At 33.8% G+C, this 23,087-nt stretch overlaps 25 non-coding genes across 25 annotated transcripts; all 25 read right to left on the bottom strand.

Annotated features, from left to right (window-relative positions):
* Positions 1–1,023: 1,023 nt before the first annotated feature.
* TRNAS-CGA (transfer RNA serine (anticodon CGA)) lies at positions 1,024–1,105 on the bottom strand. Its single transcript has one exon. It is a non-coding gene; the product is annotated as a tRNA-Ser (tRNA).
* A 207-nt stretch (positions 1,106–1,312) lies between these two features.
* On the bottom strand, positions 1,313–1,394 carry TRNAS-UGA (transfer RNA serine (anticodon UGA)). The gene has a single exon. It is a non-coding gene; the product is annotated as a tRNA-Ser (tRNA).
* A 947-nt stretch (positions 1,395–2,341) lies between these two features.
* On the bottom strand, positions 2,342–2,423 carry TRNAS-CGA (transfer RNA serine (anticodon CGA)). The gene has a single exon. It is a non-coding gene; the product is annotated as a tRNA-Ser (tRNA).
* Positions 2,424–2,630: 207 nt separating this feature from the next.
* On the bottom strand, positions 2,631–2,712 carry TRNAS-UGA (transfer RNA serine (anticodon UGA)). Its single transcript has one exon. It is a non-coding gene; the product is annotated as a tRNA-Ser (tRNA).
* Positions 2,713–3,660: 948 nt separating this feature from the next.
* On the bottom strand, positions 3,661–3,742 carry TRNAS-UGA (transfer RNA serine (anticodon UGA)). The gene has a single exon. It is a non-coding gene; the product is annotated as a tRNA-Ser (tRNA).
* A 207-nt stretch (positions 3,743–3,949) lies between these two features.
* On the bottom strand, positions 3,950–4,031 carry TRNAS-UGA (transfer RNA serine (anticodon UGA)). The gene has a single exon. It is a non-coding gene; the product is annotated as a tRNA-Ser (tRNA).
* A 943-nt stretch (positions 4,032–4,974) lies between these two features.
* TRNAS-CGA (transfer RNA serine (anticodon CGA)) lies at positions 4,975–5,056 on the bottom strand. The gene has a single exon. It is a non-coding gene; the product is annotated as a tRNA-Ser (tRNA).
* A 1,236-nt stretch (positions 5,057–6,292) lies between these two features.
* On the bottom strand, positions 6,293–6,374 carry TRNAS-CGA (transfer RNA serine (anticodon CGA)). Its single transcript has one exon. It is a non-coding gene; the product is annotated as a tRNA-Ser (tRNA).
* A 207-nt stretch (positions 6,375–6,581) lies between these two features.
* On the bottom strand, positions 6,582–6,663 carry TRNAS-UGA (transfer RNA serine (anticodon UGA)). The gene has a single exon. It is a non-coding gene; the product is annotated as a tRNA-Ser (tRNA).
* Positions 6,664–7,610: 947 nt separating this feature from the next.
* Positions 7,611–7,692, bottom strand: TRNAS-CGA (transfer RNA serine (anticodon CGA)). The gene has a single exon. It is a non-coding gene; the product is annotated as a tRNA-Ser (tRNA).
* A 207-nt stretch (positions 7,693–7,899) lies between these two features.
* On the bottom strand, positions 7,900–7,981 carry TRNAS-UGA (transfer RNA serine (anticodon UGA)). Its single transcript has one exon. It is a non-coding gene; the product is annotated as a tRNA-Ser (tRNA).
* A 948-nt stretch (positions 7,982–8,929) lies between these two features.
* On the bottom strand, positions 8,930–9,011 carry TRNAS-UGA (transfer RNA serine (anticodon UGA)). Its single transcript has one exon. It is a non-coding gene; the product is annotated as a tRNA-Ser (tRNA).
* A 1,232-nt stretch (positions 9,012–10,243) lies between these two features.
* Positions 10,244–10,325, bottom strand: TRNAS-CGA (transfer RNA serine (anticodon CGA)). Its single transcript has one exon. It is a non-coding gene; the product is annotated as a tRNA-Ser (tRNA).
* A 1,236-nt stretch (positions 10,326–11,561) lies between these two features.
* TRNAS-CGA (transfer RNA serine (anticodon CGA)) lies at positions 11,562–11,643 on the bottom strand. Its single transcript has one exon. It is a non-coding gene; the product is annotated as a tRNA-Ser (tRNA).
* Positions 11,644–11,850: 207 nt separating this feature from the next.
* On the bottom strand, positions 11,851–11,932 carry TRNAS-UGA (transfer RNA serine (anticodon UGA)). The gene has a single exon. It is a non-coding gene; the product is annotated as a tRNA-Ser (tRNA).
* Positions 11,933–12,879: 947 nt separating this feature from the next.
* Positions 12,880–12,961, bottom strand: TRNAS-CGA (transfer RNA serine (anticodon CGA)). The gene has a single exon. It is a non-coding gene; the product is annotated as a tRNA-Ser (tRNA).
* Positions 12,962–13,168: 207 nt separating this feature from the next.
* On the bottom strand, positions 13,169–13,250 carry TRNAS-UGA (transfer RNA serine (anticodon UGA)). The gene has a single exon. It is a non-coding gene; the product is annotated as a tRNA-Ser (tRNA).
* Positions 13,251–14,198: 948 nt separating this feature from the next.
* TRNAS-UGA (transfer RNA serine (anticodon UGA)) lies at positions 14,199–14,280 on the bottom strand. The gene has a single exon. It is a non-coding gene; the product is annotated as a tRNA-Ser (tRNA).
* Positions 14,281–15,512: 1,232 nt separating this feature from the next.
* TRNAS-CGA (transfer RNA serine (anticodon CGA)) lies at positions 15,513–15,594 on the bottom strand. The gene has a single exon. It is a non-coding gene; the product is annotated as a tRNA-Ser (tRNA).
* Positions 15,595–16,809: 1,215 nt separating this feature from the next.
* Positions 16,810–16,891, bottom strand: TRNAS-CGA (transfer RNA serine (anticodon CGA)). Its single transcript has one exon. It is a non-coding gene; the product is annotated as a tRNA-Ser (tRNA).
* A 1,480-nt stretch (positions 16,892–18,371) lies between these two features.
* On the bottom strand, positions 18,372–18,453 carry TRNAS-UGA (transfer RNA serine (anticodon UGA)). Its single transcript has one exon. It is a non-coding gene; the product is annotated as a tRNA-Ser (tRNA).
* A 947-nt stretch (positions 18,454–19,400) lies between these two features.
* TRNAS-CGA (transfer RNA serine (anticodon CGA)) lies at positions 19,401–19,482 on the bottom strand. Its single transcript has one exon. It is a non-coding gene; the product is annotated as a tRNA-Ser (tRNA).
* Positions 19,483–19,689: 207 nt separating this feature from the next.
* TRNAS-UGA (transfer RNA serine (anticodon UGA)) lies at positions 19,690–19,771 on the bottom strand. Its single transcript has one exon. It is a non-coding gene; the product is annotated as a tRNA-Ser (tRNA).
* A 948-nt stretch (positions 19,772–20,719) lies between these two features.
* TRNAS-UGA (transfer RNA serine (anticodon UGA)) lies at positions 20,720–20,801 on the bottom strand. Its single transcript has one exon. It is a non-coding gene; the product is annotated as a tRNA-Ser (tRNA).
* A 1,232-nt stretch (positions 20,802–22,033) lies between these two features.
* TRNAS-CGA (transfer RNA serine (anticodon CGA)) lies at positions 22,034–22,115 on the bottom strand. The gene has a single exon. It is a non-coding gene; the product is annotated as a tRNA-Ser (tRNA).
* Positions 22,116–23,087: the final 972 nt, after the last annotated feature.

Below are 23,087 nucleotides of genomic sequence, written 5' to 3'. Positions count from 1 at the left end.
TGGCAGGATTTGAACCTTCGCGTTGAAACCCCAATGGATTTCAAGTCCATCACCTTAACCACTCGGCCACACCTACTTCTATACCACTACCCGACAGTACCTGGAGTACAAAATAATTTATTATCGTTCTGTTTATTTCATTGGTCCCATGCTTATTTAATGTAGAATTAGCACACCTGCCACTGCACAATCATAAATTTGTTTATTAACATGCATTTTCTCTCATCATTCATTTCATCTCTGCAGATCTCTCAAGATCAAATTTTGCATTCTTTAGTGGCAGTATGGATATTGTGAAAGGCACATCATAGGATTCTGCAAATGTATATGTGAAATAATTAGTTCATAACATCAAGGCTGCAAACTAGGATTAAATCAGGATTAGGATAAAATGGTGAGAATGAAGGTTTCCAAAAAATATTGATTTATATTTTCAATTACTGTTTATGTTTTAAAAAGAAACAGCTCATGTCAGTGTTATAGAGATATATTTAAGATTAACTTTAAGATGGGAAAGATTTCCTGAGCTTGGTGGCAATTGTTGATTATGATGAAGATGATAATATGTTCTGGAATGAACAAATAAACTTTGTTATGTATCTTACAAAGTGGCTGATGGAAATAATTGCAATACATTCACTGTAATTCCACAGATAGCACTACAGTTTTGTGATATTTTAAAGTATCTGATATGCACATTTCTACCTAGTGCTGCTGATTTGGTAATTAAAAGTTTAGTTGTTATTAACAAAACTAATTTTAACTCAGATCTACACATAAATAACCATTACATCATGAAACAGTAAAAAAAATTTGGAGATGGTTTAATGACATGTTCCTAAAATGCAGGAAGAGCCTCACTGTCTGAGATCACGTGCTTCAAAAAGCAGTCCATTGTGAAATAGGATGCAGGTGAAGGTGATTTAGGATGAGACAGTTACATTGTTCAACATAACATATTTTGCTTTTCTACATCTTAAATGCATATTGTGTTTTTAAATAAGTTTGAAAAGCAAAGCGTAATGTAGCTGGCAGGATTTGAACCTGCGCAGGGAAACCCCAATTGATTTCGAGTCCATCGCCTTAACCACTCGGCCACAACTACCTGCACGTTGATTTTGTGATGAGCTTCTGTGGAAAAATAATTGCTTTCCATTTCATGATTGTCATTTAAAACCTGTTGCAATTTCTATTTGGTAGCTGCTATATTAATAGACAAACTATGGGAAATATAATAGCTAGTATAGTTTCCTAGAAAATAAAGGAGTCAAGGAAGTATGATCTCTGTTTTTGACATGCTCGAAAAGCAAGACGTAGCTGGCAGGATTTGAACCTGCGCGGGGAAACACCAAAAGATTTCAAGTCCATCGCCTTAACCACTCAGCCACAACTACTTCTATACCACTACCCGACATTACCTGGAGTCCAAAATATTTTATTATTGTTCTGTTTATTTCATTGGTCCCATGCTTATTTAATGTAGAATTAGCACACCTGCCACTGCACAATCATAAATTTGTTTATTAACATGCATTTTCTCTCATCATTCATTTCATCTCTGCAGATCTCTCAAGATCAAGTTTTGAATTCTTTAGTGGCAGTATGGATATTGTGAAAGGCACATCATAGGATTCTGCAAATGTATATGTGAAATAATTAGTTCATAACATCAAGGCTGCAAACTAGGATTAAATCAGGATTAGGATACAATGGTGAGTATGATGGTTTCCAAAAAATATTGATTTAAATTTTTCAATTACTGTTTATGTTTTAAAAAGAAACAGCTCATGTCAGTGTTATAGAGATATATTTAAGATTAACTTTAAGATGGGAAAGATTTCCTGAGCTTGGTGGCAATTGTTGATTATGATGAAGATGATAATATGTTCTGGAATGAACAAATAAACTTTGTTATGTATCTTACAAAGTGGCTGATGGAAATAATTGCAATACATTCACTGTAATTCCACAGATAGCACTACAGTTTTGTGATATTTTAAAGTATCTGATATGCACATTTCTACCTAGTGCTGCTGATTTGGTAATTAAAAGTTTAGTTGTTATTAACAAAACTAATTTTAACTCAGATCTACACATAAATAACCATTACATCATGAAACAGTAAAAAAAAAATGGAGATGGTTTAATGACATGTTCCTAAAATGCAGGAAGAGCCTCACTGTCAGAGATCACGTGCTTCAAAAGCAGTCCATTGTGAAATAGGATGCAGGTGAAGGTGATTTAGGATGAGACAGTTACATTGTTCAACATAACATATTTTGCTTTTCTACATCTTAAATGCATATTGTGTTTTTAAATAAGTTTGAAAAGCAAAGCGTAATGTAGCTGGCAGGATTTGAACCTGCGCAGGGAAACCCCAATTGATTTCGAGTCCATCGCCTTAACCACTCGGCCACAACTACCTGCACGTTGATTTTGTGATGAGCTTCTGTGGAAAAATAATTGCTTTCCATTTCATGATTGTCATTTAAAACCTGTTGCAATTTCTATTTGGTAGCTGCTATATTAATAGACAAACTATGGGAAATATAATAGCTAGTATAGTTTCCTAGAAAATAAAGGAGTCAAGGAAGTATGATCTCTGTTTTTGACATGCTCGAAAAGCAAGACGTAGCTGGCAGGATTTGAACCTGCTCAGGGAAACACCAAAAGATTTCAAGTCCATCGCCTTAACCACTCGGCCACAACTACTTCTATACCACTACCCGACATTACCTGGAGTCCAAAATATTTTATTATTGTTCTGTTTATTTCATTGGTCCCATGCTTATTTAATGTAGAATTAGCACACCTGCCACTGCACAATCATAAATTTGTTTATTAACATGCATTTTCTCTCATCATTCATTTCATCTCTGCAGATCTCTCAAGATCAAGTTTTGAATTCTTTAGTGGCAGTATGGATATTGTGAAAGGCACATCATAGGATTCTGCAAATGTATATGTGAAATAATTAGTTCATAACATCAAGGCTGCAAACTAGGATTAAATCAGGATTAGGATACAATGGTGAGTATGATGGTTTCCAAAAAATATTGATTTAAATTTTTCAATTACTGTTTATGTTTTAAAAAGAAACAGCTCATGTCAGTGTTATAGAGATATATTTAAGATTAACTTTAAGATGGGAAAGATTTCCTGAGCTTGGTGGCAATTGTTGATTATGATGAAGATGATAATATGTTCTGGAATGAACAAATAAACTTTGTTATGTATCTTAAAAAGTGGCCGATGGAAATAATTGCAATACATTCACTGTAATTCCACAGATAGCACTACAGTTTTGTGATATTTGAAAGTATCTGATATGCACATTTCTTCCTAGTGCTGCTGATTTGTTAATTAAAAGTTTAGTTTTTATTAACAAAACTAATTTTAACTCAGATCTACACATAAATAACCATTACATCATGAAACAGTAAAAAAAAATTGGAGATGGTTTAATGACATGTTCCTAAAATGCAGGAAGAGCCGCACTGTCTGAGATCACGTGCTTCAAAAAGCAGTCCATTGTGAAAGAGGATGCAGGTGAAGGTGATTTAGGATGAGACAGTTACATTGTTCAACATAACATATTTTGCTTTTCTACATCTTAAATGCATATTGTGTTTTTAAATAAGTTTGAAAAGCAAAACGTAATGTAGCTGGCAGGATTTGAACCTGCGCAGGGAAACCCCAATTGATTTCAAGTCCATCACCTTAACCACTTGGCCACAACTACCTGCACGTTGATTTTGTGATGAGCTTCTGTGGAAACATAATTGCTTTCCATTTCATGATTGTCATTTAAAACCTGTTGCAATTTCTATTTGGTAGCTGCTATATTAATAGACAAACTATGGGAAATATAATAGCTAGTATAGTTTCCTAGAAAATAAAGGAGTCAAGGAAGTATAATCTCTGTTTTTGACACGTTCGAAAAGCAAGACTTAGCTGGCAGGATTTGAACCTGCGCGTGGAAACCCCAAAGGATTTCAAGTCCATCGCCTTAACCACTCGGCCACAACTACTTCTATACCACTACCAGACAGTACCTGGAGTACAAAATAATTTATTATCGTTCTGTTTATTTCATTGGTCCCATGCTTATTTAATGTAGAATTAGCACACCTGCCACTGCACAATCATAAATTTGTTTATTAACATGCATTTTCTCTCATCATTCATTTCATCTCTGCAGATCTCTCAAGATCAAATTTTGCATTCTTTAGTGGCAGTATGGATATTGTGAAAGGCATATCATAGGATAATGCAAATGTATATGTGAAATAATTAGTTCATAACATCAAGGCTGCAAACTAGGATTAAATCAGGATTAGGATACAATGGTGAGAATGATGGTTTCCAAAAAATATTGATTTAAATTTTTCAATTACTGTTTATGTTTTAAAAAGAAACAGCTCATGTCAGTGTTATAGAGATATATTTAAGATTAACTTTAAGATGGGAAAGATTTCCTGAGCTTGGTGGCAATTGTTGATTATGATGAAGATGATAATATGTTCTGGAATGAACAAATAAACTTTGTTATGTATCTTAAAAAGTGGCCGATGGAAATAATTGCAATACATTCACTGTAATTCCACAGATAGCACTACAGTTTTGTGATATTTGAAAGTATCTGATATGCACATTTCTTCCAAGTGCTGCTGATTTGTTAATTAAAAGTTTAGTTTTTATTAACAAAACTAATTTTAACTCAGATCTACACATAAATAACCATTACATCATGAAACAGTAAAAAAAAAATGGAGATGGTTTAATGACATGTTCCTAAAATGCAGGAAGAGCCTCACTGTCTGAGATCACGTGCTTCAAAAAGCAGTCCATTGTGAAATAGGATGCAGGTGAAGGTGATTTAGGATGAGACAGTTACATTGTTCAACATAACATATTTTGCTTTTCTACATCTTAAATGCATATTGTGTTTTTAAATAAGTTTGAAAAGCAAAATGTAGCTGATAGGATTTGAACATGCGCAGGGAAACCCCAATGGATTTCGAATCCATCGCCTTAACCACTCGGCCACAACTACCTGCACGTTGATTTTGTGATGAGCTTCTGTGGAAAAATAATTGCTTTCCATTTCATGATTGTCATTTAAAACTTGTTGCAATTTCTATTTGGTAGCTGCTATATTAATAGACAAACTATGGGAAATATAATAGCTAGTATAGTTTCCTAGAAAATAAAGGAGTCAAGGAAGTATAATCTCTGTTTTTGACACGCTCGAAAAGCAAGACTTAGCTGGCAGGATTTGAACCTTCGCGTTGAAACCCCAATGGATTTCAAGTCCATCACCTTAACCACTCGGCCACACCTACTTCTATACCACTACCCGACAGTACCTGGAGTACAAAATAATTTATTATCGTTCTGTTTATTTCATTGGTCCCATGCTTATTTAATGTAGAATTAGCACACCTGCCACTGCACAATCATAAATTTGTTTATTAACATGCATTTTCTCTCATCATTCATTTCATCTCTGCAGATCTCTCAAGATCAAATTTTGCATTCTTTAGTGGCAGTATGGATATTGTGAAAGGCACATCATAGGATTCTGCAAATGTATATGTGAAATAATTAGTTCATAACATCAAGGCTGCAAACTAGGATTAAATCAGGATTAGGATAAAATGGTGAGAATGAAGGTTTCCAAAAAATATTGATTTATATTTTCAATTACTGTTTATGTTTTAAAAAGAAACAGCTCATGTCAGTGTTATAGAGATATATTTAAGATTAACTTTAAGATGGGAAAGATTTCCTGAGCTTGGTGGCAATTGTTGATTATGATGAAGATGATAATATGTTCTGGAATGAACAAATAAACTTTGTTATGTATCTTACAAAGTGGCTGATGGAAATAATTGCAATACATTCACTGTAATTCCACAGATAGCACTACAGTTTTGTGATATTTTAAAGTATCTGATATGCACATTTCTACCTAGTGCTGCTGATTTGGTAATTAAAAGTTTAGTTGTTATTAACAAAACTAATTTTAACTCAGATCTACACATAAATAACCATTACATCATGAAACAGTAAAAAAAATTTGGAGATGGTTTAATGACATGTTCCTAAAATGCAGGAAGAGCCTCACTGTCTGAGATCACGTGCTTCAAAAAGCAGTCCATTGTGAAATAGGATGCAGGTGAAGGTGATTTAGGATGAGACAGTTACATTGTTCAACATAACATATTTTGCTTTTCTACATCTTAAATGCATATTGTGTTTTTAAATAAGTTTGAAAAGCAAAGCGTAATGTAGCTGGCAGGATTTGAACCTGCGCAGGGAAACCCCAATTGATTTCGAGTCCATCGCCTTAACCACTCGGCCACAACTACCTGCACGTTGATTTTGTGATGAGCTTCTGTGGAAAAATAATTGCTTTCCATTTCATGATTGTCATTTAAAACCTGTTGCAATTTCTATTTGGTAGCTGCTATATTAATAGACAAACTATGGGAAATATAATAGCTAGTATAGTTTCCTAGAAAATAAAGGAGTCAAGGAAGTATGATCTCTGTTTTTGACATGCTCGAAAAGCAAGACGTAGCTGGCAGGATTTGAACCTGCGCGGGGAAACACCAAAAGATTTCAAGTCCATCGCCTTAACCACTCGGCCACAACTACTTCTATACCACTACCCGACATTACCTGGAGTCCAAAATATTTTATTATTGTTCTGTTTATTTCATTGGTCCCATGCTTATTTAATGTAGAATTAGCACACCTGCCACTGCACAATCATAAATTTGTTTATTAACATGCATTTTCTCTCATCATTCATTTCATCTCTGCAGATCTCTCAAGATCAAGTTTTGAATTCTTTAGTGGCAGTATGGATATTGTGAAAGGCACATCATAGGATTCTGCAAATGTATATGTGAAATAATTAGTTCATAACATCAAGGCTGCAAACTAGGATTAAATCAGGATTAGGATACAATGGTGAGTATGATGGTTTCCAAAAAATATTGATTTAAATTTTTCAATTACTGTTTATGTTTTAAAAAGAAACAGCTCATGTCAGTGTTATAGAGATATATTTAAGATTAACTTTAAGATGGGAAAGATTTCCTGAGCTTGGTGGCAATTGTTGATTATGATGAAGATGATAATATGTTCTGGAATGAACAAATAAACTTTGTTATGTATCTTACAAAGTGGCTGATGGAAATAATTGCAATACATTCACTGTAATTCCACAGATAGCACTACAGTTTTGTGATATTTTAAAGTATCTGATATGCACATTTCTACCTAGTGCTGCTGATTTGGTAATTAAAAGTTTAGTTGTTATTAACAAAACTAATTTTAACTCAGATCTACACATAAATAACCATTACATCATGAAACAGTAAAAAAAAAATGGAGATGGTTTAATGACATGTTCCTAAAATGCAGGAAGAGCCTCACTGTCAGAGATCACGTGCTTCAAAAGCAGTCCATTGTGAAATAGGATGCAGGTGAAGGTGATTTAGGATGAGACAGTTACATTGTTCAACATAACATATTTTGCTTTTCTACATCTTAAATGCATATTGTGTTTTTAAATAAGTTTGAAAAGCAAAGCGTAATGTAGCTGGCAGGATTTGAACCTGCGCAGGGAAACCCCAATTGATTTCGAGTCCATCGCCTTAACCACTCGGCCACAACTACCTGCACGTTGATTTTGTGATGAGCTTCTGTGGAAAAATAATTGCTTTCCATTTCATGATTGTCATTTAAAACCTGTTGCAATTTCTATTTGGTAGCTGCTATATTAATAGACAAACTATGGGAAATATAATAGCTAGTATAGTTTCCTAGAAAATAAAGGAGTCAAGGAAGTATGATCTCTGTTTTTGACATGCTCGAAAAGCAAGACGTAGCTGGCAGGATTTGAACCTGCTCGGGGAAACACCAAAAGATTTCAAGTCCATCGCTTTAACCACTCGGCCACAACTACTTCTATACCACTACCCGACATTACCTGGAGTCCAAAATATTTTATTATTGTTCTGTTTATTTCATTGGTCCCATGCTTATTTAATGTAGAATTAGCACACCTGCCACTGCACAATCATAAAATTGTTTATTAACATACATATTCTCTCATCATTCATTTCATCTCTGCAGATCTCTCAAGATCAAGTTTTGAATTCTTTAGTGGCAGTATGGATATTGTGAAAGGCACATCATAGGATTCTGCAAATGTATATGTGAAATAATTAGTTCATAACATCAAGGCTGCAAACTAGGATTAAATCAGGATTAGGATACAATGGTGAGTATGATGGTTTCCAAAAAATATTGATTTAAATTTTTCAATTACTGTTTATGTTTTAAAAAGAAACAGCTCATGTCAGTGTTATAGAGATATATTTAAGATTAACTTTAAGATGGGAAAGATTTCCTGAGCTTGGTGGCAATTGTTGATTATGATGAAGATGATAATATGTTCTGGAATGAACAAATAAACTTTGTTATGTATCTTAAAAAGTGGCCGATGGAAATAATTGCAATACATTCACTGTAATTCCACAGATAGCACTACAGTTTTGTGATATTTGAAAGTATCTGATATGCACATTTCTTCCTAGTGCTGCTGATTTGTTAATTAAAAGTTTAGTTTTTATTAACAAAACTAATTTTAACTCAGATCTACACATAAATAACCATTACATCATGAAACAGTAAAAAAAAATTGGAGATGGTTTAATGACATGTTCCTAAAATGCAGGAAGAGCCGCACTGTCTGAGATCACGTGCTTCAAAAAGCAGTCCATTGTGAAAGAGGATGCAGGTGAAGGTGATTTAGGATGAGACAGTTACATTGTTCAACATAACATATTTTGCTTTTCTACATCTTAAATGCATATTGTGTTTTTAAATAAGTTTGAAAAGCAAAGCGTAATGTAGCTGGCAGGATTTGAACCTGCGCAGGGAAACCCCAATTGATTTCAAGCCCATCACCTTAACCACTCGGCCACAACTACCTGCACGTTGATTTTGTGATGAGCTTCTGTGGAAAAATAATTGCTTTCCATTTCATGATTGTCATTTAAAACCTGTTGCAATTTCTATTTGGTAGCTGCTATATTAATAGACAAACTATGGGAAATATAATAGCTAGTATAGTTTCCTAGAAAATAAAGGAGTCAAGGAAGTATAATCTCTGTTTTTGACACGTTCGAAAAGCAAGACTTAGCTGGCAGGATTTGAACCTGCGCGTGGAAACCCCAAATGATTTCAAGTCCATCGCCTTAACCACTCGGCCACAACTACTTCTATACCACTACCAGACAGTACCTGGAGTACAAAATAATTTATTATCGTTCTGTTTATTTCATTGGTCCCATGCTTATTTAATGTAGAATTAGCACACCTGCCACTGCACAATCATAAATTTGTTTATTAACATGCATTTTCTCTCATCATTCATTTCATCTCTGCAGATCTCTCAAGATCAAATTTTGCATTCTTTAGTGGCAGTATGGATATTGTGAAAGGCATATCATAGGATAATGCAAATGTATATGTGAAATAATTAGTTCATAACATCAAGGCTGCAAACTAGGATTAAATCAGGATTAGGATACAATGGTGAGAATGATGGTTTCCAAAAAATATTGATTTAAATTTTTCAATTACTGTTTATGTTTTAAAAAGAAACAGCTCATGTCAGTGTTATAGAGATATATTTAAGATTAACTTTAAGATGGGAAAGATTTCCTGAGCTTGGTGGCAATTGTTGATTATGATGAAGATGATAATATGTTCTGGAATGAACAAATAAACTTTGTTATGTATCTTAAAAAGTGGCCGATGGAAATAATTGCAATACATTCACTGTAATTCCACAGATAGCACTACAGTTTTGTGATATTTGAAAGTATCTGATATGCACATTTCTTCCAAGTGCTGCTGATTTGTTAATTAAAAGTTTAGTTTTTATTAACAAAACTAATTTTAACTCAGATCTACACATAAATAACCATTACATCATGAAACAGTAAAAAAAAAATGGAGATGGTTTAATGACATGTTCCTAAAATGCAGGAAGAGCCTCACTGTCTGAGATCACGTGCTTCAAAAAGCAGTCCATTGTGAAATAGGATGCAGGTGAAGGTGATTTAGGATGAGACAGTTACATTGTTCAACATAACATATTTTGCTTTTCTACATCTTAAATGCATATTGTGTTTTTAAATAAGTTTGAAAAGCAAAATGTAGCTGATAGGATTTGAACATGCGCAGGGAAACCCCAATGGATTTCGAATCCATCGCCTTAACCACTCGGCCACAACTACCTGCACGTTGATTTTGTGATGAGCTTCTGTGGAAAAATAATTGCTTTCCATTTCATGATTGTCATTTAAAACTTGTTGCAATTTCTATTTGGTAGCTGCTATATTAATAGACAAACTATGGGAAATATAATAGCTAGTATAGTTTCCTAGAAAATAAAGGAGTCAAGGAAGTATAATCTCTGTTTTTGACACGCTCGAAAAGCAAGACTTAGCTGGCAGGATTTGAACCTTCGCGTTGAAACCCCAATGGATTTCAAGTCCATCACCTTAACCACTCGGCCACACCTACTTCTATACCACTACCCGACAGTACCTGGAGTACAAAATAATTTATTATCGTTCTGTTTATTTCATTGGTCCCATGCTTATTTAATGTAGAATTAGCACACCTGCCACTGCACAATCATAAATTTGTTTATTAACATGCATTTTCTCTCATCATTCATTTCATCTCTGCAGATCTCTCAAGATCAAATTTTGCATTCTTTAGTGGCAGTATGGATATTGTGAAAGGCACATCATAGGATTCTGCAAATGTATATGTGAAATAATTAGTTCATAACATCAAGGCTGCAAACTAGGATTAAATCAGGATTAGGATAAAATGGTGAGAATGAAGGTTTCCAAAAAATATTGATTTATATTTTCAATTACTGTTTATGTTTTAAAAAGAAACAGCTCATGTCAGTGTTATAGAGATATATTTAAGATTAACTTTAAGATGGGAAAGATTTCCTGAGCTTGGTGGCAATTGTTGATTATGATGAAGATGATAATATGTTCTGGAATGAACAAATAAACTTTGTTATGTATCTTACAAAGTGGCTGATGGAAATAATTGCAATACATTCACTGTAATTCCACAGATAGCACTACAGTTTTGTGATATTTTAAAGTATCTGATATGCACATTTCTACCTAGTGCTGCTGATTTGGTAATTAAAAGTTTAGTTGTTATTAACAAAACTAATTTTAACTCAGATCTACACATAAATAACCATTACATCATGAAACAGTAAAAAAAATTTGGAGATGGTTTAATGACATGTTCCTAAAATGCAGGAAGAGCCTCACTGTCTGAGATCACGTGCTTCAAAAAGCAGTCCATTGTGAAATAGGATGCAGGTGAAGGTGATTTAGGATGAGACAGTTACATTGTTCAACATAACATATTTTGCTTTTCTACATCTTAAATGCATATTGTGTTTTTAAATAAGTTTGAAAAGCAAAGCGTAATGTAGCTGGCAGGATTTGAACCTGCGCAGGGAAACCCCAATTGATTTCGAGTCCATCGCCTTAACCACTCGGCCACAACTACCTGCACGTTGATTTTGTGATGAGCTTCTGTGGAAAAATAATTGCTTTCCATTTCATGATTGTCATTTAAAACCTGTTGCAATTTCTATTTGGTAGCTGCTATATTAATAGACAAACTATGGGAAATATAATAGCTAGTATAGTTTCCTAGAAAATAAAGGAGTCAAGGAAGTATGATCTCTGTTTTTGACATGCTCGAAAAGCAAGACGTAGCTGGCAGGATTTGAACCTGCGCGGGGAAACACCAAAAGATTTCAAGTCCATCGCCTTAACCACTCGGCCACAACTACTTCTATACCACTACCCGACATTACCTGGAGTCCAAAATATTTTATTATTGTTCTGTTTATTTCATTGGTCCCATGCTTATTTAATGTAGAATTAGCACACCTGCCACTGCACAATCATAAATTTGTTTATTAACATGCATTTTCTCTCATCATTCATTTCATCTCTGCAGATCTCTCAAGATCAAGTTTTGAATTCTTTAGTGGCAGTATGGATATTGTGAAAGGCACATCATAGGATTCTGCAAATGTATATGTGAAATAATTAGTTCATAACATCAAGGCTGCAAACTAGGATTAAATCAGGATTAGGATACAATGGTGAGTATGATGGTTTCCAAAAAATATTGATTTAAATTTTTCAATTACTGTTTATGTTTTAAAAAGAAACAGCTCATGTCAGTGTTATAGAGATATATTTAAGATTAACTTTAAGATGGGAAAGATTTCCTGAGCTTGGTGGCAATTGTTGATTATGATGAAGATGATAATATGTTCTGGAATGAACAAATAAACTTTGTTATGTATCTTACAAAGTGGCTGATGGAAATAATTGCAATACATTCACTGTAATTCCACAGATAGCACTACAGTTTTGTGATATTTTAAAGTATCTGATATGCACATTTCTACCTAGTGCTGCTGATTTGGTAATTAAAAGTTTAGTTGTTATTAACAAAACTAATTTTAACTCAGATCTACACATAAATAACCATTACATCATGAAACAGTAAAAAAAAAATGGAGATGGTTTAATGACATGTTCCTAAAATGCAGGAAGAGCCTCACTGTCAGAGATCACGTGCTTCAAAAGCAGTCCATTGTGAAATAGGATGCAGGTGAAGGTGATTTAGGATGAGACAGTTACATTGTTCAACATAACATATTTTGCTTTTCTACATCTTAAATGCATATTGTGTTTTTAAATAAGTTTGAAAAGCAAAGCGTAATGTAGCTGGCAGGATTTGAACCTGCGCAGGGAAACCCCAATTGATTTCGAGTCCATCGCCTTAACCACTCGGCCACAACTACCTGCACGTTGATTTTGTGATGAGCTTCTGTGGAAAAATAATTGCTTTCCATTTCATGATTGTCATTTAAAACCTGTTGCAATTTCTATTTGGTAGCTGCTATATTAATAGACAAACTATGGGAAATATAATAGCTAGTATAGTTTCCTAGAAAATAAAGGAGTCAAGGAAGTATGATCTCTGTTTTTGACATGCTCGAAAAGCAAGACGTAGCTGGCAGGATTTGAACCTGCTCGGGGAAACACCAAAAGATTTCAAGTCCATCGCTTTAACCACTCGGCCACAACTACTTCTATACCACTACCCGACATTACCTGGAGTCCAAAATATTTTATTATTGTTCTGTTTATTTCATTGGTCCCATGCTTATTTAATGTAGAATTAGCACACCTGCCACTGCACAATCATAAAATTGTTTATTAACATACATATTCTCTCATCATTCATTTCATCTCTGCAGATCTCTCAAGATCAAGTTTTGAATTCTTTAGTGGCAGTATGGATATTGTGAAAGGCACATCATAGGATTCTGCAAATGTATATGTGAAATAATTAGTTCATAACATCAAGGCTGCAAACTAGGATTAAATCAGGATTAGGATACAATGGTGAGTATGATGGTTTCCAAAAAATATTGATTTAAATTTTTCAATTACTGTTTATGTTTTAAAAAGAAACAGCTCATGTCAGTGTTATAGAGATATATTTAAGATTAACTTTAAGATGGGAAAGATTTCCTGAGCTTGGTGGCAATTGTTGATTATGATGAAGATGATAATATGTTCTGGAATGAACAAATAAACTTTGTTATGTATCTTAAAAAGTGGCCGATGGAAATAATTGCAATACATTCACTGTAATTCCACAGATAGCACTACAGTTTTGTGATATTTGAAAGTATCTGATATGCACATTTCTTCCTAGTGCTGCTGATTTGTTAATTAAAAGTTTAGTTTTTATTAACAAAACTAATTTTAACTCAGATCTACACATAAATAACCATTACATCATGAAACAGTAAAAAAAAATTGGAGATGGTTTAATGACATGTTCCTAAAATGCAGGAAGAGCCGCACTGTCTGAGATCACGTGCTTCAAAAAGCAGTCCATTGTGAAAGAGGATGCAGGTGAAGGTGATTTAGGATGAGACAGTTACATTGTTCAACATAACATATTTTGCTTTTCTACATCTTAAATGCATATTGTGTTTTTAAATAAGTTTGAAAAGCAAAGCGTAATGTAGCTGGCAGGATTTGAACCTGCGCAGGGAAACCCCAATTGATTTCAAGCCCATCACCTTAACCACTCGGCCACAACTACCTGCACGTTGATTTTGTGATGAGCTTCTGTGGAAAAATAATTGCTTTCCATTTCATGATTGTCATTTAAAACCTGTTGCAATTTCTATTTGGTAGCTGCTATATTAATAGACAAACTATGGGAAATATAATAGCTAGTATAGTTTCCTAGAAAATAAAGGAGTCAAGGAAGTATAATCTCTGTTTTTGACACGTTCGAAAAGCAAGACTTAGCTGGCAGGATTTGAACCTGCGCGTGGAAACCCCAAATGATTTCAAGTCCATCGCCTTAACCACTCGGCCACAACTACTTCTATACCACTACCAGACAGTACCTGGAGTACAAAATAATTTATTATCGTTCTGTTTATTTCATTGGTCCCATGCTTATTTAATGTAGAATTAGCACACCTGCCACTGCACAATCATAAATTTGTTTATTAACATGCATTTTCTCTCATCATTCATTTCATCTCTGCAGATCTCTCAAGATCAAATTTTGCATTCTTTAGTGGCAGTATGGATATTGTGAAAGGCATATCATAGGATAATGCAAATGTATATGTGAAATAATTAGTTCATAACATCAAGGCTGCAAACTAGGATTAAATCAGGATTAGGATACAATGGTGAGAATGATGGTTTCCAAAAAATATTGATTTAAATTTTTCAATTACTGTTTATGTTTTAAAAAGAAACAGCTCATGTCAGTGTTATAGAGATATATTTAAGATTAACTTTAAGATGGGAAAGATTTCCTGAGCTTGGTGGCAATTGTTGATTATGATGAAGATGATAATATGTTCTGGAATGAACAAATAAACTTTGTTATGTATCTTAAAAAGTGGCCGATGGAAATAATTGCAATACATTCACTGTAATTCCACAGATAGCACTACAGTTTTGTGATATTTGAAAGTATCTGATATGCACATTTCTTCCAAGTGCTGCTGATTTGTTAATTAAAAGTTTAGTTTTTATTAACAAAACTAATTTTAACTCAGATCTACACATAAATAACCATTACATCATGAAACAGTAAAAAAAAAATGGAGATGGTTTAATGACATGTTCCTAAAATGCAGGAAGAGCCTCACTGTCTGAGATCACGTGCTTCAAAAAGCAGTCCATTGTGAAATAGGATGCAGGTGAAGGTGATTTAGGATGAGACAGTTACATTGTTCAACATAACATATTTTGCTTTTCTACATCTTAAATGCATATTGTGTTTTTAAATAAGTTTGAAAAGCAAAATGTAGCTGATAGGATTTGAACATGCGCAGGGAAACCCCAATGGATTTCGAATCCATCGCCTTAACCACTCGGCCACAACTACCTGCACGTTGATTTTGTGATGAGCTTCTGTGGAAAAATAATTGCTTTCCATTTCATGATTGTCATTTAAAACTTGTTGCAATTTCTATTTGGTAGCTGCTATATTAATAGACAAACTATGGGAAATATAATAGCTAGTATAGTTTCCTAGAAAATAAAGGAGTCAAGGAAGTATAATCTCTGTTTTTGACACACTCGAAAAGCAAGACTTAGCTGGCAGGATTTGAACCTTCGCGTTGAAACCCCAACCCCCAAACCACTCGGCCACACCTACTTCTATACCACTACCAGACAGTACCTGGAGTACAAAATAATTTATTATCATTCTGTTTATTTCATTGGTCCCATGCTTATTTAATGTAGAATTAGCACACCTGCCACTGCACAATCATAAATTTGTTTATTAACATGCATTTTCTCTCATCATTCATTTCATCTCTGCAGATCTCTCAAGATCAAATTTTGCATTCTTTAGTGGCAGTATGGATATTGTGAAAGGCACATCATAGGATTCTGCAAATGTATATGTGAAATAATTAGTTCATAACATCAAGGCTGCAAACTAGGATTAAATCAGGATTAGGATAAAATGGTGAGAATGAAGGTTTCCAAAAAATATTGATTTATATTTTCAATTACTGTTTATGTTTTAAAAAGAAACAGCTCATGTCAGTGTTATAGAGATATATTTAAGATTAACTTTAAGATGGGAAAGATTTCCTGAGCTTGGTGGCAATTGTTGATTATGATGAAGATGATAATATGTTCTGGAATGAACAAATAAACTTTGTTATGTATCTTACAAAGTGGCTGATGGAAATAATTGCAATACATTCACTGTAATTCCACAGATAGCACTACAGTTTTGTGATATTTTAAAGTATCTGATATGCACATTTCTACCTAGTGCTGCTGATTTGGTAATTAAAAGTTTAGTTGTTATTAACAAAACTAATTTTAACTCAGATCTACACATAAATAACCATTACATCATGAAACAGTAAAAAAAAAATGGAGATGGTTTAATGACATGTTCCTAAAATGCAGGAAGAGCCTCACTGTCTGAGATCACGTGCTTCAAAAAGCAGTCCATTGTGAAATAGGATGCAGGTGAAGGTGATTTAGGATGAGACAGTTACATTGTTCAACATAACATATTTTGCTTTTCTACATCTTAAATGCATATTGTGTTTTTAAATAAGTTTGAAAAGCAAAATGTAGCTGATAGGATTTGAACATGCGCAGGGAAACCCCAATGGATTTCGAATCCATCGCCTTAACCACTCGGCCACAACTACCTGCACGTTGATTTTGTGATGAGCTTCTGTGGAAAAATAATTGCTTTCCATTTCATGATTGTCATTTAAAACTTGTTGCAATTTCTATTTGGTAGCTGCTATATTAATAGACAAACTATGGGAAATATAATAGCTAGTATAGTTTCCTAGAAAATAAAGGAGTCAAGGAAGTATAATCTCTGTTTTTGACACGCTCGAAAAGCAAGACTTAGCTGGCAGGATTTGAACCTTCGCGTTGAAACCCCAATGGATTTCAAGTCCATCACCTTAACCACTCGGCCACACCTACTTCTATACCACTACCCGACAGTACCTGGAGTACAAAATAATTTATTATCGTTCTGTTTATTTCATTGGTCCCATGCTTATTTAATGTAGAATTAGCACACCTGCCACTGCACAATCATAAATTTGTTTATTAACATGCATTTTCTCTCATCATTCATTTCATCTCTGCAGATCTCTCAAGATCAAATTTTGCATTCTTTAGTGGCAGTATGGATATTGTGAAAGGCACATCATAGGATTCTGCAAATGTATATGTGAAATAATTAGTTCATAACATCAAGGCTGCAAACTAGGATTAAATCAGGATTAGGATAAAATGGTGAGAATGAAGGTTTCCAAAAAATATTGATTTATATTTTCAATTACTGTTTATGTTTTAAAAAGAAACAGCTCATGTCAGTGTTATAGAGATATATTTAAGATTAACTTTAAGATGGGAAAGATTTCCTGAGCTTGGTGGCAATTGTTGATTATGATGAAGATGATAATATGTTCTGGAATGAACAAATAAACTTTGTTATGTATCTTACAAAGTGGCTGATGGAAATAATTGCAATACATTCACTGTAATTCCACAGATAGCACTACAGTTTTGTGATATTTTAAAGTATCTGATATGCACATTTCTACCTAGTGCTGCTGATTTGGTAATTAAAAGTTTAGTTGTTATTAACAAAACTAATTTTAACTCAGATCTACACATAAATAACCATTACATCATGAAACAGTAAAAAAAATTTGGAGATGGTTTAATGACATGTTCCTAAAATGCAGGAAGAGCCTCACTGTCTGAGATCACGTGCTTCAAAAAGCAGTCCATTGTGAAATAGGATGCAGGTGAAGGTGATTTAGGATGAGACAGTTACATTGTTCAACATAACATATTTTGCTTTTCTACATCTTAAATGCATATTGGATTTGAACCTGCGCAGGGAAACCCCAATTGATTTCGAGTCCATCGCCTTAACCACTCGGCCACAACTACCTGCACGTTGATTTTGTGATGAGCTTCTGTGGAAAAATAATTGCTTTCCATTTCATGATTGTCATTTAAAACCTGTTGCAATTTCTATTTGGTAGCTGCTATATTAATAGACAAACTATGGGAAATATAATAGCTAGTATAGTTTCCTAGAAAATAAAGGAGTCAAGGAAGTATGATCTCTGTTTTTGACATGCTCGAAAAGCAAGACGTAGCTGGCAGGATTTGAACCTGCGCGGGGAAACACCAAAAGATTTCAAGTCCATCGCCTTAACCACTCGGCCACAACTACTTCTATACCACTACCCGACATTACCTGGAGTCCAAAATATTTTATTATTGTTCTGTTTATTTCATTGGTCCCATGCTTATTTAATGTAGAATTAGCACACCTGCCACTGCACAATCATAAATTTGTTTATTAACATGCATTTTCTCTCATCATTCATTTCATCTCTGCAGATCTCTCAAGATCAAGTTTTGAATTCTTTAGTGGCAGTATGGATATTGTGAAAGGCACATCATAGGATTCTGCAAATGTATATGTGAAATAATTAGTTCATAACATCAAGGCTGCAAACTAGGATTAAATCAGGATTAGGATACAATGGTGAGTATGATGGTTTCCAAAAAATATTGATTTAAATTTTTCAATTACTGTTTATGTTTTAAAAAGAAACAGCTCATGTCAGTGTTATAGAGATATATTTAAGATTAACTTTAAGATGGGAAAGATTTCCTGAGCTTGGTGGCAATTGTTGATTATGATGAAGATGATAATATGTTCTGGAATGAACAAATAAACTTTGTTATGTATCTTACAAAGTGGCTGATGGAAATAATTGCAATACATTCACTGTAATTCCACAGATAGCACTACAGTTTTGTGATATTTTAAAGTATCTGATATGCACATTTCTACCTAGTGCTGCTGATTTGGTAATTAAAAGTTTAGTTGTTATTAACAAAACTAATTTTAACTCAGATCTACACATAAATAACCATTACATCATGAAACAGTAAAAAAAAAATGGAGATGGTTTAATGACATGTTCCTAAAATGCAGGAAGAGCCTCACTGTCAGAGATCACGTGCTTCAAAAGCAGTCCATTGTGAAATAGGATGCAGGTGAAGGTGATTTAGGATGAGACAGTTACATTGTTCAACATAACATATTTTGCTTTTCTACATCTTAAATGCATATTGTGTTTTTAAATAAGTTTGAAAAGCAAAGCGTAATGTAGCTGGCAGGATTTGAACCTGCGCAGGGAAACCCCAATTGATTTCGAGTCCATCGCCTTAACCACTCGGCCACAACTACCTGCACGTTGATTTTGTGATGAGCTTCTGTGGAAAAATAATTGCTTTCCATTTCATGATTGTCATTTAAAACCTGTTGCAATTTCTATTTGGTAGCTGCTATATTAATAGACAAACTATGGGAAATATAATAGCTAGTATAGTTTCCTAGAAAATAAAGGAGTCAAGGAAGTATGATCTCTGTTTTTGACATGCTCGAAAAGCAAGACGTAGCTGGCAGGATTTGAACCTGCTCGGGGAAACACCAAAAGATTTCAAGTCCATCGCTTTAACCACTCGGCCACAACTACTTCTATACCACTACCCGACATTACCTGGAGTCCAAAATATTTTATTATTGTTCTGTTTATTTCATTGGTCCCATGCTTATTTAATGTAGAATTAGCACACCTGCCACTGCACAATCATAAATTTGTTTATTAACATACATTTTCTCTCATCATTCATTTCATCTCTGCAGATCTCTCAAGATCAAGTTTTGAATTCTTTAGTGGCAGTATGGATATTGTGAAAGGCACATCATAGGATTCTGCAAATGTATATGTGAAATAATTAGTTCATAACATCAAGGCTGCAAACTAGGATTAAATCAGGATTAGGATACAATGGTGAGTATGATGGTTTCCAAAAAATATTGATTTAAATTTTTCAATTACTGTTTATGTTTTAAAAAGAAACAGCTCATGTCAGTGTTATAGAGATATATTTAAGATTAACTTTAAGATGGGAAAGATTTCCTGAGCTTGGTGGCAATTGTTGATTATGATGAAGATGATAATATGTTCTGGAATGAACAAATAAACTTTGTTATGTATCTTAAAAAGTGGCCGATGGAAATAATTGCAATACATTCACTGTAATTCCACAGATAGCACTACAGTTTTGTGATATTTGAAAGTATCTGATATGCACATTTCTTCCTAGTGCTGCTGATTTGTTAATTAAAAGTTTAGTTTTTATTAACAAAACTAATTTTAACTCAGATCTACACATAAATAACCATTACATCATGAAACAGTAAAAAAAAATTGGAGATGGTTTAATGACATGTTCCTAAAATGCAGGAAGAGCCGCACTGTCTGAGATCACGTGCTTCAAAAAGCAGTCCATTGTGAAAGAGGATGCAGGTGAAGGTGATTTAGGATGAGACAGTTACATTGTTCAACATAACATATTTTGCTTTTCTACATCTTAAATGCATATTGTGTTTTTAAATAAGTTTGAAAAGCAAAGCGTAATGTAGCTGGCAGGATTTGAACCTGCGCAGGGAAACCCCAATTGATTTCAAGCCCATCACCTTAACCACTCGGCCACAACTACCTGCACGTTGATTTTGTGATGAGCTTCTGTGGAAAAATAATTGCTTTCCATTTCATGATTGTCATTTAAAACCTGTTGCAATTTCTATTTGGTAGCTGCTATATTAATAGACAAACTATGGGAAATATAATAGCTAGTATAGTTTCCTAGAAAATAAAGGAGTCAAGGAAGTATAATCTCTGTTTTTGACACGTTCGAAAAGCAAGACTTAGCTGGCAGGATTTGAACCTGCGCGTGGAAACCCCAAATGATTTCAAGTCCATCGCCTTAACCACTCGGCCACAACTACTTCTATACCACTACCAGACAGTACCTGGAGTACAAAATAATTTATTATCGTTCTGTTTATTTCATTGGTCCCATGCTTATTTAATGTAGAATTAGCACACCTGCCACTGCACAATCATAAATTTGTTTATTAACATGCATTTTCTCTCATCATTCATTTCATCTCTGCAGATCTCTCAAGATCAAATTTTGCATTCTTTAGTGGCAGTATGGATATTGTGAAAGGCATATCATAGGATAATGCAAATGTATATGTGAAATAATTAGTTCATAACATCAAGGCTGCAAACTAGGATTAAATCAGGATTAGGATACAATGGTGAGAATGATGGTTTCCAAAAAATATTGATTTAAATTTTTCAATTACTGTTTATGTTTTAAAAAGAAACAGCTCATGTCAGTGTTATAGAGATATATTTAAGATTAACTTTAAGATGGGAAAGATTTCCTGAGCTTGGTGGCAATTGTTGATTATGATGAAGATGATAATATGTTCTGGAATGAACAAATAAACTTTGTTATGTATCTTAAAAAGTGGCCGATGGAAATAATTGCAATACATTCACTGTAATTCCACAGATAGCACTACAGTTTTGTGATATTTGAAAGTATCTGATATGCACATTTCTTCCAAGTGCTGCTGATTTGTTAATTAAAAGTTTAGTTTTTATTAACAAAACTAATTTTAACTCAGATCTACACATAAATAACCATTACATCATGAAACAGTAAAAAAAAAATGGAGATGGTTTAATGACATGTTCCTAAAATGCAGGAAGAGCCTCACTGTCTGAGATCACGTGCTTCAAAAAGCAGTCCATTGTGAAATAGGATGCAGGTGAAGGTGATTTAGGATGAGACAGTTACATTGTTCAACATAACATATTTTGCTTTTCTACATCTTAAATGCATATTGTGTTTTTAAATAAGTTTGAAAAGCAAAATGTAGCTGATAGGATTTGAACATGCGCAGGGAAACCCCAATGGATTTCGAATCCATCGCCTTAACCACTCGGCCACAACTACCTGCACGTTGATTTTGTGATGAGCTTCTGTGGAAAAATAATTGCTTTCCATTTCATGATTGTCATTTAAAACTTGTTGCAATTTCTATTTGGTAGCTGCTATATTAATAGACAAACTATGGGAAATATAATAGCTAGTATAGTTTCCTAGAAAATAAAGGAGTCAAGGAAGTATAATCTCTGTTTTTGACACACTCGAAAAGCAAGACTTAGCTGGCAGGATTTGAACCTTCGCGTTGAAACCCCAACCCCCAAACCACTCGGCCACACCTACTTCTATACCACTACCAGACAGTACCTGGAGTACAAAATAATTTATTATCATTCTGTTTATTTCATTGGTCCCATGCTTATTTAATGTAGAATTAGCACACCTGCCACTGCACAATCATAAATTTGTTTATTAACATGCATTTTCTCTCATCATTCATTTCATCTCTGCAGATCTCTCAAGATCAAATTTTGCATTCTTTAGTGGCAGTATGGATATTGTGAAAGGCACATCATAGGATTCTGCAAATGTATATGTGAAATAATTAGTTCATAACATCAAGGCTGCAAACTAGGATTAAATCAGGATTAGGATAAAATGGTGAGAATGAAGGTTTCCAAAAAATATTGATTTATATTTTCAATTACTGTTTATGTTTTAAAAAGAAACAGCTCATGTCAGTGTTATAGAGATATATTTAAGATTAACTTTAAGATGGGAAAGATTTCCTGAGCTTGGTGGCAATTGTTGATTATGATGAAGATGATAATATGTTCTGGAATGAACAAATAAACTTTGTTATGTATCTTACAAAGTGGCTGATGGAAATAATTGCAATACATTCACTGTAATTCCACAGATAGCACTACAGTTTTGTGATATTTTAAAGTATCTGATATGCACATTTCTACCTAGTGCTGCTGATTTGGTAATTAAAAGTTTAGTTGTTATTAACAAAACTAATTTTAACTCAGATCTACA

Source organism: Taudactylus pleione, unplaced genomic scaffold, assembly GCF_031769625.1.
Source record: "Taudactylus pleione unplaced genomic scaffold, aTauple2 ptg000085l, whole genome shotgun sequence".
In the NCBI taxonomy this organism is placed as follows: Eukaryota; Metazoa; Chordata; class Amphibia; order Anura; family Myobatrachidae; genus Taudactylus; species Taudactylus pleione.
Note: the sequence above shows the minus strand (reverse complement) of the source record. Positions and strands in the feature narration are given on the sequence as shown.